The 17,951-nt window shown below is 42.3% G+C and overlaps 1 long non-coding RNA gene across 1 annotated transcript; it reads right to left on the reverse strand.

Moving 5' to 3' along the window:
- Nucleotides 1–7,778: 7,778 nt before the first annotated feature.
- Nucleotides 7,779–16,170, reverse strand: LOC128773858 (uncharacterized). The gene is made up of 3 exons (XR_008418325.1): nucleotides 15,893–16,170; nucleotides 8,950–9,045; nucleotides 7,779–8,171 (listed from the first exon to the last, which is right to left on the reverse strand). It is a non-coding gene; the product is annotated as an uncharacterized LOC128773858 (long non-coding RNA).
- Nucleotides 16,171–17,951: the final 1,781 nt, after the last annotated feature.

The raw sequence follows: 17,951 nt of genomic DNA on the forward strand, positions 1-17,951 counted from the left end.
AAAACATCCAACTTTACCCAACAGGTTTGAGACACCCCTTCTAGCTTATACTAACTCCATGTGTATTTCCATCCTATATTTCTAGGCTATTCACTTACGTTGGCATTTCTAGTTGTGCACTAGTTCCATATTTTTAATATGAACATTATAGATATGTTTTAATATCTAGTAGCATTTGTCACTCCTCATTGCTTTTATTACTTTTCAGGTGTTTGCTTAACTACTCTTGTCTATTCTCTCATTTAATTTTACAATTAGCTTGCCTAGTTCTAGACAAAAAATATTGGCATTTATTGGAATCTCATTAAATTTATGAAATATAATATAAAAATTTTTGTGGTTACTTCTATTCTTTCATATTGATCTATCCTAATTTATCTAACCATTATGCTCTTTTGGGACCTTTACATTACAGGCATTGATTGTGTTGTCAGGTCTTTATTTGCCCTCTTTCCTTTGGGTAATGCTCCTTTCTCAGTCTAATCCTATGACTTGGTTGAAGGACATGAAACAAAGAACCTCATTACATCCTGGTAGCTGGTTCAACAGACAGACCGGTGACACAGGCCTAACCAGTTAGATTCTTTCTCTGGGACCTCTTTGAATTGGGAATCTCATGGTAGGGTGAGGAGATGTGAAGTGTTTAGCGTTGAGTTGTAAGGACGGAAGAATGGTTTCGCTTCATGGAGAACACAGCAAGAAAGAAAAAGGCTGACATCAATAGAGTGTTCTAGTGACATGGATCTCCTGCTTCACATATCTCTAACTAGAATCACGCTCTTGCTGGTTATGAGAGCTAAGAATCCCATTTTGCTAAAGATAGTTTTTCCCTTCAGTTTTATAGAGGCATGATTCACAAATAGAAATTATATATATTTAGGATGCACAGTGCACTGATTTAGTATATGCATACATTATAAAATGATTACCACACTCAAGGTAATGAAGACATCCATCACTTCACATAGTTACCATTTGTGTGTGTGTGTGTGTGTGTGTGTGTGTGTGTGTGTGTGTGATGGGAACACTTAAGATCTCTTAGCGAAGTTCAAGTATACAACGCAATATTATTAACTGTAGTCACCATGCTGTACATAGAACCTGAGAACTTATTCATCTTATTACTGAAAGTTTGTACCCTATGACCATCATCTCCCTATTTCTCCCACTGCCTAGCCTCTGGCAACTACTGTTCTAAACTGTTTCCATGAGTTTGACTTTTCTAGATTCCATATACAAGTGAGAATATACAGTATTTCTCTTTTTGTTTGGCTTATTTCTCTTAGCCTATCCTTCAGATTCATCCGTATTATCACAAATGGCAGGATTTCCCTCTTTTTATGGCTAGATAATATCCCCTTGTGTGTATATAACACATTTTCTTTGTTCGTTCGTCGGTTGGTGGACACTTAGGTTGTTTCCATATCTTGGCTGATATGAATAATGCTGCAAAGAACATAAGAGTGTAGAGATCTCTTTGATATACTGATTTCATTTCCTTTGGATATATACCCAGAAATGAGGTTGCCGGATCATATGGTGGTTCTACCGTTCTACCGTTTTTCATAGTAGCCGCACCAAGTTACACTCCCACCAACATTGTATGAGCTCTCCCTTTCCTTTGGATCCTCGCCAACATTTGCTAGCTTATCTTTTTGGTGATACCCATTCTAGCAGGGGTGAGATGATATAAAATAGTGTTAATTGAAGTAGGACCGAACAATACAAAAGATACTTTCACTCCTTCCCTCTCTCCCTCCATGCCTTTGTTTAGATGTGAGGAGCTTACTGAGTATTGAGTATCCTCTAAATTTCAGTCGTGGCCTTTCTTACCTTCCTGCATGTCAGCCAAACTGCCTTTCTTTTGCCTTTGCCTTTCTTGCCTTTGGAACCTTTGCCTTTCTTGCCTTTGGAACCTCTTCCAAGATTCCCAGATCCTCCTTTTTTCTAATTTGAGTAGCGCCATTATGATACTTCACCATTCGTAGGAAGTATGTTCAGAGCCTTCACAAAACCCCACCTTTGCTAAGTTGAAATGTTTGTTCGTGCTTCATTTTGAGCTGAAGTTTTTGTACAAGGCATGTCTATATCCTAGAACTAGCTCTTCAATCATCACTGATGTTTTAGGTTTCACTTGATTGCTGTTTTTCAGTTTTTTTAATGTCTTCATAAATTACTATATGCTGCATAAGATTAAAGACAAATGGAGGGCGGGCAATGAAAACACATGACCAGCTAGTTTCACACATTAGCCCGATGATGCATCTTTCACCTGTCCTATGGTCTTGTGATAACTGCTTTTTATATTACCTTACCTGAAGACAATTATCCGTTATTAGAATTACACAAAGCTTTGATTGTTAAGTCAGCAGGATTTTGCTTCATTTTTTTCTGTTTTTCATTTGTTTGCATTAAGTATTAACTTGCAATTTTGTTTTTTTGAGGGAAGAACACACATCTAATTCATCCCCCATATCACTCCCAGGTGCTTACTAATTTATTTAATGGCCAAATGAATTTCTTATACACAGTTTTTCACAAAGCACCTGGCACAGTGAAGCACTCAATAAAAATTTATTGAATGAAGTATGAATATATGAATGAGTAGGGAATGAACAAATCAAAGTGTAGAATGGATCAATGAACTACATGTTTTCAAAGTAGAAATGGTCTGAATACCAGAGCATTAAAGCAACCTGGGGGCGCCTGGGTGGCTCAGTCGGTTGAGCGTCTGACTTCGGCTCAGGTCATGATCTCACAGCTCTGTGAGTTCAAGCCTCTCATCGGGCTCTGTGCTGATGGCTCGGAGCCTGGAGCCTGCTTCAGATTCTGTGCCTCCCTCTCTCTCTCTGCCCCTAACCCACTTGCATTCTGTCTCTGTGTCTCTCAAAAATAAATAAACATTACAAAAAATAAAGCAACCTGACTTGTCAGTGTAACAAAAAAATCATTTACAGACGGTCTCCGACTTATGATCGTTTGGCTTGCAACTTTGTGAGTTTATGTTGGTGTGGAAGTGATATACAAACTGTACTCGGAATTTTGAATTTGGATATTTTCCCAGGCTGGGGACATGCAGTACAAGTCTCTTGTGTGATGCTGGGCAGGGCTGGGAGCCGCAGCTCCCAGCCAGCCATGTGACCATGAGGGCAAACAACCGATACACTGACAGCCATTCTGTCCCCAGAGAGCCATTCTCTTTGTCACTTTCGGCACAGTATTCAGTGAATTACGTGAGATGGTCGATACTTTATAATGAAAGAGGCCTTGCGTTAGATGAGTTTGCCTGACTGTAGGCTAACGTAAGTGTTCTGAGCACGTTTAATGTAGGCTGGGCTAAGCCACGATGTTCAGTAGGTTAGGTGTATTAAATGCATTTTCTACTTACGATATTTTCACCTTAGGATGGGTCTATCAAGATGTAACCATGTTGTAATTTGAAGATCATATATTTCTCTCTCTCTTTTTTTTATTACAAAGCTACTTTTAATGCTTTGGGGTGAGCCCCACAGGAAAAACAAGTCTGGGAAGAGGTAAGCCCTTCACCACCCCTCCCCCCAGGAGTGGCCCAGTGGGAGAGTGGCCGCCTGAAGGAAGGAAGCATGAAGGGGACCCACTGAAACTCGAGCAAAGGGAACACCACCGGTTCTTGGGGCTGGGAGCGCAACAGGAGGAGCCACGAGCGAGCTAGAACTGGCTCCCGACACACAGGCCAAGGGCAAGAGGGTTAGACACGAAACCACAAAGCTCCTTGGCGGCCTCCTCCTTCTTTTTTATGCTTCCACATGATCTCCGAGTCCTTGGGGGTAGAGAGGATGGGGCGCTGTGCCTGGCGCGGGCAGAGGGCTGGGGCACTGTACTTGAGAGTGGCCACAGAAAGCCCGTCGTGTTGGCGCTTCCCCTTAACTGAGTCACTCTGCTTTCTCACATTCTTCTGGTGGGCGAGCTCACTCTGGGCACCGTGGGTCATGGCCATGGCAGCAGCTCCAGCCTGCCCCTGCTGCATCCCTCATTCTGTCTGATTGGATATTTCTCTTATGAAGCAGGATTTCTCTCTCAGCTTCAGCCTGAAGAATTTTGGGTCAGATAATTCTTTGCTGACCCCACGGCTGTCGTGTGCATTGTAGGATGCTTAGCAGCATCCCTGGTCTACTAGATTCTGGTAGCTTCTGCCACCCCATTTTGACAACCAAAAATGTCTCCAGCCTTTGCCAAGTGTCTGCTGGGAGTGGGGGGCGGTGACAAAATTGCTGTAGTGGAGAAACACAGCTCTTAAGATCCTTTGCTTCATTTTCTCCCTTCTCTCCAGCTACATGTTTAATAATGTGTAAATCATTTTTAAACATCTTTCTGTTCCTCCAGCGGCAGAGTGGACCCTGGCAGATCTCAGTAGTCTAATACACTTTTGTCATTCCCATCCTGGCTTGAGGAACTGCAGGAACTTGTATTTCTAACAGACATCACTTGTCTATCATCAGCATTTTCAGGCTGAATCTAGCTGTCAGGCTTTGTCATAGTGAAGCCACTGTTGCCAACTTCAGTAAGCAAGAACAACAAAAAATGCCTTCTGACTTCCCTAATAGATAAGTCCTGTTTGACAGATTTAATTCACATAGGTACTGGGGCCTTTCATTAATAGATGATGAACTTAGCTGTCATTTCTGAACTGTCTTCTTACAGTTCGACTGAAGAAGGGGTTTTGTTTCTTAGACGATGGAACCATTCCTCATTATTGTGTCTCATAAAAGACAGGCCGATTGGCCGAGATAGCAGGTAGACAGTTACCTATTATATTAGTCATCACCTAATGTGTAACAAATTACTCCCCAAACTTAGTGGCTTTAAATAATAAGCATATACATGGGGCACCTGGGTGACTCAGTCGGTTAAGCGTCCGACTTCAGCTCAGGACATGATCTCACGGTTCGTGGGTTTGAGCCCTGCCTCAGGCTCTGTGCTGACAGCTCAGAGCCTGGAGCCTGTTTCAGATTCTGTGTCTCCCTCTCTCTCTGCCCCTCCCCCACTTGCACTCTCTCTCTGTCTCAAAAATAAATAAACATTAAAAAAAGTTAAAAAAAAAAGTAAATAATAAGCATATAGGAGGCTCCTGGGTGGCTCAGTTGGTTCAGTGTCCGACTTTGGCTCAGGTCATTATCTGGTGGTCTGTGGGTTCGAGCCCTGCATCGGGCTCTGTGCTGACAGCTCGGAGCCTGCAGCCTGCTTCACCATCTGTGTCTCCCTCTCTCTCTGCCCCTCCCCCTCTCACGCTCTGTCCCTCTCTGTCTTGTTGTCTCTCTCTCAAAAAATTAAAAATATATAAAAAAATAACAAGCATATATGATCTCAGTTTCTGTGGGTCAGGAATTCAGAAGTAGCTTAGCTAGGAGGTTCTGGTTCAGGGTCTCTCCCAAGCTTGAAATCAAGAGGTCAGCTGTGGCTGCAGCCAGATGAAGTTTTGATTGAAACTGGGCTGGGGAATCCATTTCACTCACATGGCTGCTGGCAGGTAGGGCTAGCTCGGTCTTAGAAAACAAACAAACACAGAAACACCCCAGGGTGCCTAGTTAAATGTGAATTTCAGTTAAACAACAACTAATTTTGCAAATGTCTGCAACATTTGGGACATACTTACACTCTTATTCATTGTTTATCAGAAATTCAAGTTGAATTGGCATTCTTGTTTTCAATCCAACAACCTTATTGGCAGTAGGTCTTTGTTCTTTGCCATGTGGGTCTCTCCAAAGGGCTGTTTTAGTGTCCTTATGGCATGGTGGCCAGCTTCTCTGAGAATAGGTGACAGAGAGGTGGAAACTGCGTTGTCTTTTATGATATAGTCTCAAAAGTCACATGTCATCATGTCTACCAACTTCTGTTGGTCACATAGACCAATTCTCATTCACTGTAGGAGGGAATTACACAAGGGTCTGATCATGGGGTGCCATCTTGGGGGCTGATTCCCACGTCTATATTCTGGGACTTGAGGGATGGTTGGTAAGATCTCCCTCAGTCTCCAAATATTGTCTGTTTGTGCAAGGCAGAATTCTAAGGTGCCCCTAAGGAGTTATACCCGTATAAAATACCTCCTCCTTAAATGCAGGCAGAGCCTGGGACTTGCTTCTAGCCAACATAATAAGACCAAGGTGATGAGATGTCACTCTCTTGATTAGGTGATATTATATGGCAAAGATACTAGGGTTTCATTTTCATAATTCTTTTATATGAGTCCCCTTCAGCCTACTAGAGCAAGAGACTCTTCCTTGCTGGCCTTGAGGGAGCTTCCCTGTTGAGAGGCCTGCCAGACAGTCAGTGTATGACAAGATGGGTGGACTCTCGGAGTAGAGAGTGGCCCTCAGCTGACGGTCAACGAGAAACTGGGGGGGGGGGGGTCTCAGTTCTACAGTGGCGCAGAACTAAATTCAGCCACTGATCATGTGAGCTTGGGAGAGGACCTATGACTCCCAAAAGGAATACAGCCCTGGAAGCACCTTGATTGTACCTTTGTGAGACCCTGAAGTAGAGGACCCAACTAGTCTGTAACCGGGGTTGTGATGCACAGAAACTGTGAGAGAGTAAGTGTGTGTTGTTTTAAGCTGCTGAGTTTGTGGGCATTTGTTACAAAGCAATAGATAACTGGTTCCCCCTTCTATCTTTCACACTGTATTGGGCTGATATTCCACCCTTGGGAGAGTATTATTAAATCTCACTCCCTTCTCGTGCCCTCTATTAAAATTCGCGCACTTTCACAATGTGCCTGAAAAGATATATAAAGCCAATTTGCAAAACTTGATCAAACAAGTAGCTATAATTAAATGTGGAGAGTTGTTAAGATAGGTGAACAACAGGGGACGTTGAATACACAGCAGGATGAGCTAAAATAGTCTAGGGATTCAGGAAAGGGCTTCTGGAGAAAGTGATATTAAAAGTTGGAAGAGAAAGATTTCCTTAGACAAAAGGAGAGATGCAGAGTATGAAGGCAGAGAAGTTTTAAAAAGGGTGAACTATTGTGGTATGACAGAAAAAGTGCGTAAATCCTAAGTGTGCAGATTGACACATTTTCACAAAGTAAACACCCATGCAACTTTCGCTGGGATCAAGAAACAGTGTTACCTGTCCCTTAGAAGCCTCCCTGTGTCCCATTCCGGAGAGGGACCTGCCCTTCTTCTTCAGAAGGGTAACCCTGTCCAAACTTGTAACATCATAGTTTCGTTTTTGACTATTTTTATACTTTATATACTTGGACTAAGATAGCACCTGGCCTTCTATACCTGCTTTCCTTCCCGGTGTTATGTTTGTGGGACTCATTCATGTTGTCGCATATAGCTATAGTTACTTTTGTCTCATGGCTGCACAGTATTGCCCTTTAAGGGGATCCCACATTTATTCATGTTCATGTGGATGATCTGGGTTGTTTCCCATTTGGAATGATGGTACACAGTGCTGCTGTGAACATCGTTGTGCATGGCTCTAGTGAACAACAACATATGTTGAGGAGATTCCTAGGAGTGGAATTGGGTTATGGTATGAGGCATTGGACTTTTGAAATCAGGGAGTGAGGCATCGAATGTGGCTTATAGGAAACCAAGCAGTCTAATGCCAGTCTGCCTTTGCAAGCTTGGTTTAGACCACTCTCTGAAATACAAGAGAGTGGTCTCAACAGATTCCAGGAAGGTAGGCCAGTTCTAGATTATTCACTGCCCTGCAAACCACATTCAATTTGGACTTTGTCCTGAGGAGCCATTAAAGGGTTAAAGTGAGTAAAAGATCAAAATTGATTTTTTTCAATACTTAAACATTTATTTACCTCTAATTATTACTAAACACAATGCTAGACACTGCAATAACACCAAAAATAACAAAACGGAGTTCACATCTTCTGGCTACAGTTTGAAGAATGAATTGAAAGGAGCCAGGCCTGGCGTGTGGAGACAGATGGACTTCTCTTTCAGTGCTTGTGAACCACAAAAATGTTTGATCTTATAAGGGTTTATTGAGTCTGGTATCGATGTTTTCTGAAGTGAAGGGCCTTGCGTTGAATCATTGTTTTCTCCTGGCTCAGCCAGAGGACCTAACTGGCATTTTTCACCAAAGAAATGGGGCGGCCGGTGGAGCTGCTGTGGTTCGCTTTTGTTGGCTGACATGCTGTCCCGTAGTAGTCGTGCACTCTGCAAATGCTCCTGTAAAGAAAACAAGAAAAGCCTGAGTGCCACTGTCCTAATGGGGCCTTTGACCATAGAACATTGCTGGCTGTGGAAGAAAGCATGACTCCAATACTTTAGTGATAGAAATGCAGACTAATGCTTGGGCCAGGAGGGCATCCTTGATTCTCTCTGGTAGACATGTGTGGTCAACCCACCGTCCTCTACACACTGAGACACTTCTAGCCAGAATGGCCCTTTCCCCACGTCATGGCTAGGGTTCCCCCATCTTGCTCTCTTTAATCGTCCCCACCGAGGTTTAACCATCACATCTACACTTGTTCACTCTCTTTATAGAAAGCTAACTCTCTATATCAGTATATGCTCATCTTCTCCAGCAAGGATTGTGCCTGCTTGAGACCTGTTTCATGTCTGTTCCCCATGTATCCACAATCTGCCTTCCACCCTCCACTTGTTTGGCCCGGCCTTTCATGATCTTTCTCACCACTCTACATCCGTTCACTAAATCCCATCTGTTTGACCTCAGAAAACCCACTTATGACCAGTTGTTTTCTTTCCGCACCTCCTGCCGACTTTCTAGCCGTTTCAGGCACTCTGCATCTCTTGAATGACCCCAACTGAATGACCCCAAGTGACGCCTTGCTCATTCTCCCCAGCCTGCTTCACTTTTTCTATATGTCCAGAAATTATTATCTTTTTGGCACTATTCTTCCAGCTGTAGCCACAGTTAGGGTTCACTCTTAGAGCTTCTGAGACTGTTGCTGTTCATTCGAAAAAACTTATGATCACTGACCTGGAAAGTGATGAGATGCATAGGCCCAGAATGGAACCCCTTTCCTTGGGATTGGCCAAAAGAGGCAATTGTTTCTTAGCCTTCTAAAAGCTCAGTCTAAGAAAGCAAGAGAGAGAGAGAGAGAGAGAGAGAGAGAGAGAGAGAGAGAGAAAGAGAGAAAGAAAGAAAGAAAGAAAGAAAGAAAAATTATATATATATGTGTGTGTATACACACACACACACACACACACACACACACACACATATATATATATATATATATGCTCAGTCTTTGCCCAGATCTCACAATCATGCTTCTAATCCATTGTCTGCACACCTTCCCCCATTGTGCAGATGCTTAAGGATTAGGACTCCCCTCACACCTGTGTGCATGATATATCACTAACTGTTCGTAATACTACCATCTCCTTCTACCAGCACTGTGTCCCCAACTCCTTATAATCTCTCACCATTATAGCCAATCGTGAACTTCTGCCCATTCTGTTTCAAAAGTTTATCTTGGGGCACCTGGATGCTCAGTTGGTTGAACATCCAACTCTTGGTTTTGGCTAAGGTCATGATCTCACAGTTCATGGGATCAAGCCCCATGTCGTACTCTGTGCTGATGGGGCGGTCTGCTTGGGATTCTCTCTCTTCTTCTCTGCCCCTCCCCTGCTCACGTTCTCTCCCTCTCCCTCCCTCCCTCTCTCCCTCTCTCTCTCCCCGACTTTCCCTCTCTCAAAAAATAAACCTTAAAAAAAAGCTTATCTCATGCCAGCCTCTTTTCTCCACCTCTTCTGCTATGCCTTAATTCAAACCCTCATCATCTCTTGAATCATTTGCATCTGACCTCCCTGTCACCATTCCTCCTTCAGTAATTTATTTACAATTACCCAGACTCTTTCTCACATACTGAACTGCTATGTTACTCTTAAAAACTTCCTAAGATTACCTCTGTAAGGGTATATATTTTGTGGCTATTTAATAATATTCCATTGTATAATGTACTACATATGGTTTATCCATTTATCAGTGAATGAACCTTTCAGTTGTTTCTAGCTTTTGGTGATCATGAATAGTGCTGCTATAAATATTGACGCACAAGTTTTTATTTGAATACCTGCTTTCAATTCTTTTGGGTAGATACCTAGGATTGGAATTGCTGGGTCATATGGTAACTCTATTTGTAACTTTCTGAGGAGTTACCACACTGTTTTACATAGGGGCTACACCATTTTACATTCCCACCAGCAACATATGAGGGTTCCGATATCTCCACATCCTTGCCAACACTTGTTATTTTCTGTTTTTTGATTATAGCCGTCCTAGTGCATGTGAAGTGGTATCTCCTTGTGGTTTTGACTTGCAATTCCTTAATGACCATTGATATTAAGCACCTTTTCATGTGCTTATGGGCCATTTGTGTATCTTTTGTGGAGAAATGTCTATTCAAGCCTTTTGCTCATTTGCCCTTAGGATCCTCTTTTTGTATTATGTTCTAAGAGTTCTAATTACATTCTGGACATAAGACTGTTTTTAGGTACAGTAAAACCTTGGATTGTGAGTAACTTGTGTGAGTGTTATGCAGAATGAGCAAACATTTCGAATAAATTGTAACTTGATAAATGAGTGATGTCTTGCAATCCGAGTAGTATATGATGCCGAATGTCACATGATCACAACTGAGCCGGTGGTTCTTCTCTCTCTGTCTCACTGCGGGATTGTGGAAGATCCTCTCCCACACTTGGTGTCAGGTCAGGCCACGGTGTTAGGCCACGGTGTTTGGCAGAAATCAGTGATTTTTCAGAACATTGGAAGGTGCCCACAACTGGCACTGGTGTATTTTCTGTCCCTTCAAAGCACCTATGGACAGTCCTTTGCTTTTCCAGACAAGAGTAAGCTTAGGAATGCTCTGCTTCATTCTAGGTCAGGCTGCCTGCAGATACAGACCCTTTCCTCTGCTGCCTTATTGCCAGTTACATTAAATACAGCCTGTGACAAGAGTTTATTAATGTACTGGAGTCAACATCTGTGCAGGCATATACAATGGCCCCCATACAGAAAAAGGTTGAAAAGAAAGGTGGTAAGAAGAAGAAGATGATTACAATGAAAGTTAAGAAGGAATTCATCGAGAAGTACAAATAAGGTATGCAAGTGGCCAAAATTGCAAGATTTCATAAGAAGTGTACGTCAACCATTTGTACAACATTAAAGAAGAAAGACGAAAAAAGTGGACTAGATGCAGCAAAAGGAGTCATGAGAATATCAAAGCAATGGCCACATGTTCTAGAAGATGTAGAAAGTTGCTTCTGGTTTGGATAAATGACAAGCAACTAGCAGGTGATGCTGTGACTGAGAACTTTATGTGTGAGAAGGCAAAGGCCTTGTATGCCGACCTCATAAGTAAACTGCCAGGTATGTCAAGAGAAAACAAAGAAGGCTTCCAGGCAAGTAGGGGGTGGTTTGATAACTTTAAGAGGGAAGTATCATCCATAGTGTTGTGAGGCATGGAAAGGTTCCGAGTTTAGACACTAAGGCAGCAGAGGTGTTCACTCCCAAGTTCCAGAGGCTCTTGGTTTCCGAGCGGTACCTGCTGGAGCAAGTGTTTAACTGCAACAAGACGGGGCTTTTTTGGAAAAAGATGCCAAAGAGGACCTACATTACAGAAGAAGAGAAAGCAGTTCCCCGTCACAAGCCCATGAAAGACCATCTCACCTTCCTGTTTTGTGCTAATGTAAGCGGGGATTTTAAAGTGAAGCCCCCGCTTGTCTATCATTCCGAGAATCCACGGGCCTTCAAGAAATGCAAGGTGCAGAAGAGCCAGTTAAACGTTATGTGGAGGTCCAACAGCAAGGCTTGGGTGACTCGTATCTTGTTCGTTGAGTGGATCAACGAGGCCTTCGGTCCTGCAGTGAAGAAATCCCTTTTAGGAAAGAGCCTGCCACTCAAAGCCTTGCTGCTTATGGATAATGCTCCTGTTTATCATCCAGGCTTTGAGGACCGCTTCCTGGAGGAATTCGAGTTTTTAAGGTCAAGTTCCTTCCTCCCAACACCACTCCAGTCCTTCAGTCCATGGATCAGCAGGTCATTTTGAACTTTAAAAAGCTTTACCCCAAAGCACTATTTCAGCAATGCTTTGAGGCGACCAAAGGAACGCCTCAAGGAACGAATCTTCCCCTCCAAGAGTTTCGGAAAGATCATTTTGACATCGCGAACTGCCTCAGATCATGGATAAAGCCAGGGATGGGTCACCAAGAGAACCCTCAATTCTGCTCAGAGAAAACTGGCCTGAATGTGTTCTTGGGCATGACGTAGAGGGGCTTGCTCACGAACAGGAGCCGCCAGTTGTCACTAAAAGTGTGTCCTTGGGGAAGGCCAGGGGCCCGGAGGTGAACAAGGACGACCTTCAGGAGCTGGTGGAGGAACATGGCCAGGAGCTGACCACTGACGAACTGACGGATCTGCATCGAGAGCTACAGCAAGAGGTTACGGAGGAGATCTCGTCTGCAGAGGAGGAGGGGAAAAAGGCGGAGGAATCCCTCACTTCAAGCGAGATTAGGGAGATGTGTGAAATGTGGGAAGCAGTGCGAAATTGTGTAGAAAAGCACCACCCGAATAAGGCTGCAGCAGTGCGAGCGAGGAATCTCTTTCACGACAATGCATTGTCACATTTCTGAGAAATCCTCAAAAGGAGGCAAAAGCAAGCGTCATTGGATAAGTTCTTTGTTAAAGTTGCACGAAAAGAAAAAGATTCCATTGAGCCAATAGATAGCAGTGATTCCGTTAGTGAGAATGAAAGTCGTCCTACACAGTAACCCTCCTCTCTCTTGTCTCCCTCACACCAGCCACGAAGGTTTTCAAAGGTAAGTGCAGGTTGATTTGTTTATTTTTCTTTCTATTTTGTATTTTATGTATTATTTTGTATTATATGACAGTGTTGTGATCATTTTTATATGAATGTTTTGGGGTCGTGGAACGAATCATCTGAGTTTCCAGGATTTCATATGGGGAAATTTGCTTTGATATACAAGTGCTTTGAATTAGAAGCATGTTTCCGGAACAAATTATGCTCGCAAACCAAGGTTTTACTGTATGATTTGCAAGTATTTTCCCCCATTTTGCAAGTTGTCTTTTTACTTTAATGATAGTGCCCTTTCATGCATAGAAGTTTTAATTTTGACGAAGTCCAATGAACCTATTCTTACTTTTGTTGCTTGTGCTTTTGGTGCCATAACTAAGAATTTATTGACAGATCCATGGCCAGACTAACTTTTAAATTTCCATTTCCCACCATGAACCTTTATCCCATGGTTTACCCAGAATGAATGTCTAATAAATCCCTTGAAACCTTTTCCCTTCCTTCTAGATCCAGTTCACATATCACCTCAGTGAATTCCCCATACCCACAGGAGGAGTGTTACTTATTCAAATACCTCCCTCCTTCAGGTGCTGATCCTATCTCACCTGGTGTATAAATGTATCTGTGTCTTTCTTTCCTTTTAAGATTGTGGTGCTTTGAGCACAGGGATGAATTTTATTTTACTCTGAAGCCTATGGCTTGAAAACTGATCAATGTCTGTGGAATGGATGGATGAATGAGCAGTTATGGGAAACAACACATTTTCTTGTTACATAGCTTTAAAGGCATTCCTGGCACCCCATAAGTTTTGTGGAAAGGAGGGACAGATTTCCCACTGCAAGGGTCAGACCGATGTAAGACTGACTGAAATACATGGCATTGTCATTTGGCACTGAACACCCAGTAAGGTTCTTCTTGTCTTACCTACCCCCTATGGCCCTTTTTGGAGACCTTCCAATTCTCTAAGGCTCCCTGCCACCCTCTTTACATGAGAAGCCAGGACAGGGGAGTCTCATTTAAGATCTAATGTAGGCTTCATATTTATAAAGGGATAACCCAATTTATTTGAAGCTAGGGATATACTATTAATAAGGGGAAAAAAGTCATCATGGGAGTTAAAGTCTTTCATAGAAGTATATAAAAAATGAGCACTATTCAGCTGCTTGAATTTTAATCTGTTCTCTGATTCCAAACGTAGTTGTAATAAGACACAAGACCACCTTTACTTTGGTTTCTTTTTTTTCTTTCCCCTTCTGTTCCTCTTCAGCATCCCATGCTTTCTCTTATTATCCCCTTTTATCTTGGTATTGGGGCAATCAGAGAGACTATGCTTTCAAAGAAATACCATTTTTTGCACTTAATGGTTTTGTAGTTCATGAAGGTAGGAACATCACTTTTCAGAGAAGCAAGATCCCCCCCGTGTACATTGACAGAGCTCTTCTTAGGTTGCCATGAGAAGTGGCCCTGACTTTCTACTTGGGCAGCCTTGACCTCACAGAGGAGCCATGCCCCTTGTGGTAATAAGCTCATAGCCCATTGTGCAATAGCATCTGTGGCCGTGTGAGGCCATGCCGCCAATGTAACCTTTGCAGTGTCCCACGTTAGTTCTATACAATTAATTCCAATAATTCACAAAGAGCCCTCATACTCTTAGGGAAAGATAGCCCCTTCTCTAGCCATGGTAACAGTCCAACCCCAGAACCAGAAATAAAGCTGTCCTATCTGCCTTATCTTATCTTTCTGAAAGCCAGCCAATCGGTGTCAGTCTCACACTTTTACCTTCATGTAATGGGAAGCTGCTGACTTTGAACTTGTTTCTAAGACTGACTACTCTCCTCTCTGACAATGTAACCTCAAAACAGACCCATCCCCTAAATCAGCTTCTTGTTTTGCTCAGGGAGCAAAGCTGCCTGACCAGTGAAACTCTCTTACTTAAGTAAGAAATAAATTCAGGCCTTTGATTTCAGAAAGTGTGCCATGGTTTTATTCTTTGTCAGTTTTCCATTACCTCTCGAATGTCTGCATATGCCAGTATTACAATGTTTCATCATCTATGCTGTATATGATATTTCATGCTGAAGATGATAGTTATTGAGCATAAAGGTGTATCCATGCTATATATATGATCGTAAGTCTTGTAGTTATTGAGCATGAATAAAGTTACATTTTACATAGTCACAGGTTAAGAGAGATACTGTGCCTAAGGGGATTGGATAAGAATTTCATTTATCCAAAATTTAAAATCTTTCTGTTCTTGAAGTTTGATTTTTTTTTTTTTATTATAGGTTAGAAAAGCTGAGATTTCAGGGCGCCTGGGTAGCTCAGTCGGTTAAGCGTCTGACTCTTGATTTTGGCTCAGGTCGTGATCTCATGGTTTGTGAGGTTGAGCCCCGTGTCAGGCTCTGCACTGACAGCCAGGAGCCTGCTTGGGATTCTCTCTCTCTTCCTCTCCCCCTCTCCCTCCCCCGCTCATGCTTTCTCTCTCTCTTTCTCTCTCTCTCTAAGTAAATAAACAAACAAACAAACAAACAAAAGTTGAGTTTTCAAACTCATGTTCTTGAGCCTAATTTAGCATGTGCATGTGCTCTTAAAAATACTTAAACCAACATTTAGAGAGTCTGGCAATTTCACATCTAAGTCTAGGTCTCCATATTTTCTTGGGAGGAAAAGACGGTGAATTTGGTGTTCCAGGGCCTCCACCGCTGCCTGGCAGCACTCAGCAGTAATGGAGGAGCTGGTGCTGCTGCTTATAAAGTGGGCGTAGGCCCCCATCTTTCTCACGGTCTCGGTCCTCCCTGTCCCTGCCCCAAGAGGTAGAAAGATCCTCGGTGACTCTTCGTCACCTCTCTCATTTATCTTACAACAGGGACCTATTCCTCTACACATAATTCTCCATCATTTAGCATTTTTGTTCACTGCATTGTGGCTTCAGAGAGTGACCATTACAATTCCTTTACAGGCTTTTAAATTTGTCCCCTGGACCAACAAAAAAAGCAGGGTAACAGACCCTTTATGAGGCCCCTTGTGTTACAAGCCCTTTTCCCACAGTAGTGTGGCATCTTGGATTTCATATTCTTTTAAGGTTATAAATTTAAGTGTTCATACCTCACTGTTTTGGAGGCTTTTGTCTTTTCTCCCGGTTTCTTCCATCAATAGCGTATTTTCTTCCTTAAACAAACGTCATCCCTTGTGTTTAGCTGCTGTGGTAGATTATAAAAATGGTCACAAATTATGCTGCTTTTTCTACCCATGATCCATGCGAGTGTTCTCCCACACTGACTCCGAGCCTTGTGACTTCCTTTGGCCAACGGGACGTGAACAAACACGATGCAAGCAAAGGCTTGCAAAACGTTTATGCGCTGGGGCTTGCTCCTCTGCTGAGCTCCAGGACTATGACCACCACCACCGTGTGTGTGTGAGCCCAGGTTAGCTCACTAATGCAAATGATGAAAGATACTTGGCTAAGTCGCCCTTAGCCCCCTGGCTCATATCCAACTGCTAGACATGTGAGAGAGCACGTCCTAGAGCATTCGGTCCCAGTCAGGAGGGCCCAAACCAAAAGAATCATTTAGGTGACCCACCAAGTTGTGAGAAATGATAAATTTATGTTGTAATAAATTTTTGGTTTAAGCTGCTAAGTTTCGGGGTGGTTTACCACATAGCAAAAACTAACAGATACAATGTAAATTAAAGAACATGCTATTACCAGAAAAGACCTGCATTTTCCAAAAATGTCAATATTATGAAAGAAAAACAAAAAGACCAAAGAACTGTTCCAGATTGGAGGATAGCAAAGAAGCGTGAAAATCCAATGTAATAGTAAATCATACTGGATTGGATCTTGGACTCTGTGGGGAAAATGCTTTAAAAGACATCACTGGAACAATTGAAAAAATTGGAATGTGGACTGTGAAATAGATAATAGTATTGTCTTGAATTTGATAATTATATTGTGGTTGTATAAGAAAACATCCTTGCCCTTAGAAAGTACACATTAAGGTGTGATGCAATAATGTGGTGTGGTTTATCTAACCTCCAAAGAGGAAAATACTGATAATGATACTCTCTCTGACAGGATATATAATAATAATAATGCTACTAATCATAATGTGTGGGGGGGGGAAGGAGGAAAAAGATGGAGGAGGAGGGGGAAGGTGGGAGGAAGTCAGAATTATAAAGCAAACTGTAGTAAATGTCAAAAATTGATCAGTCTGGGTAAAGTTATATGGGAGTTCCTTATACTATTTTGTATCTTTAAGTTTTAAAGTGTTTCAAAAGACATGAAAAGGAAAACTCAATGATTGAGGAAGTAAAAAATTAACTGCTATAGCTTCCTTCAGAAACTTGCTGACAACATTATCTCAATCAATGTATTGAGAATAGTGTGTTTTAGGCAGAAGCCAAGATACTTATTTATGTAGATATCAAACCTTGGGGCTTATGACTGAAATTGGACATGGAGAATGCTGGAGTCATGTTCATTTTATGACCAATACATGAGGAGATAAACAGAAGCCCTTTAAAAATATTGGGCAGTAAAAAGGATGCTAGATAGGGAAAAGAGGATCTGGATTTTTGTCTTGGTTCTGCTACAACTATCCTAGATTAACGGGAAATGTAATTTCTCAAGGTTCCTCTTGGTGCTAACATTTATAAAATACCCACAAAACAAAACCACATGTGTTGATCAGTGGCTTCTAGTGTAGTCAACTTAGTGACTCTTCGTTATTATGTGATAACTACACACAATATGTATTTATGGTTATAGATGGGTGCGTCGTTAAATATATCGATGTACAGGGAGCACAGGCTTGAGTCATTATGTGGTTGCCCCTGTAGAAGCTAGGCTGTCTGGGGTGATATTAGCAGAGAAAGATTTTTGCATGGTCACAATGTTGGAAGCCTCCATTGGCGATACAGGTTGTAAGGATTGGGATTGATAAGGATCCACTGCTTCCCCATACACACACGTACACGTAACCATAGTTTCCCCAAGATGACACAGGAAAGAAGAATCACAATGACAGAAATGACAGGGTAGCATATGGAATAGAAAGACACATTATAATCTGGAAGACATGTAGTTGATTGCCCATAGGGAAGACTTGTATTTTTAGCAGCACTAAAACTTAGCCCAAATAAGGCCAGTGACACTGTGGGGAAA

This window comes from Panthera pardus, unplaced genomic scaffold (assembly GCF_024362965.1).
Source record: "Panthera pardus isolate Hobbes unplaced genomic scaffold, ASM2436296v1 HiC_scaffold_27, whole genome shotgun sequence".
Lineage (NCBI taxonomy): Eukaryota > Metazoa > Chordata > Mammalia > Carnivora > Felidae > Panthera > Panthera pardus.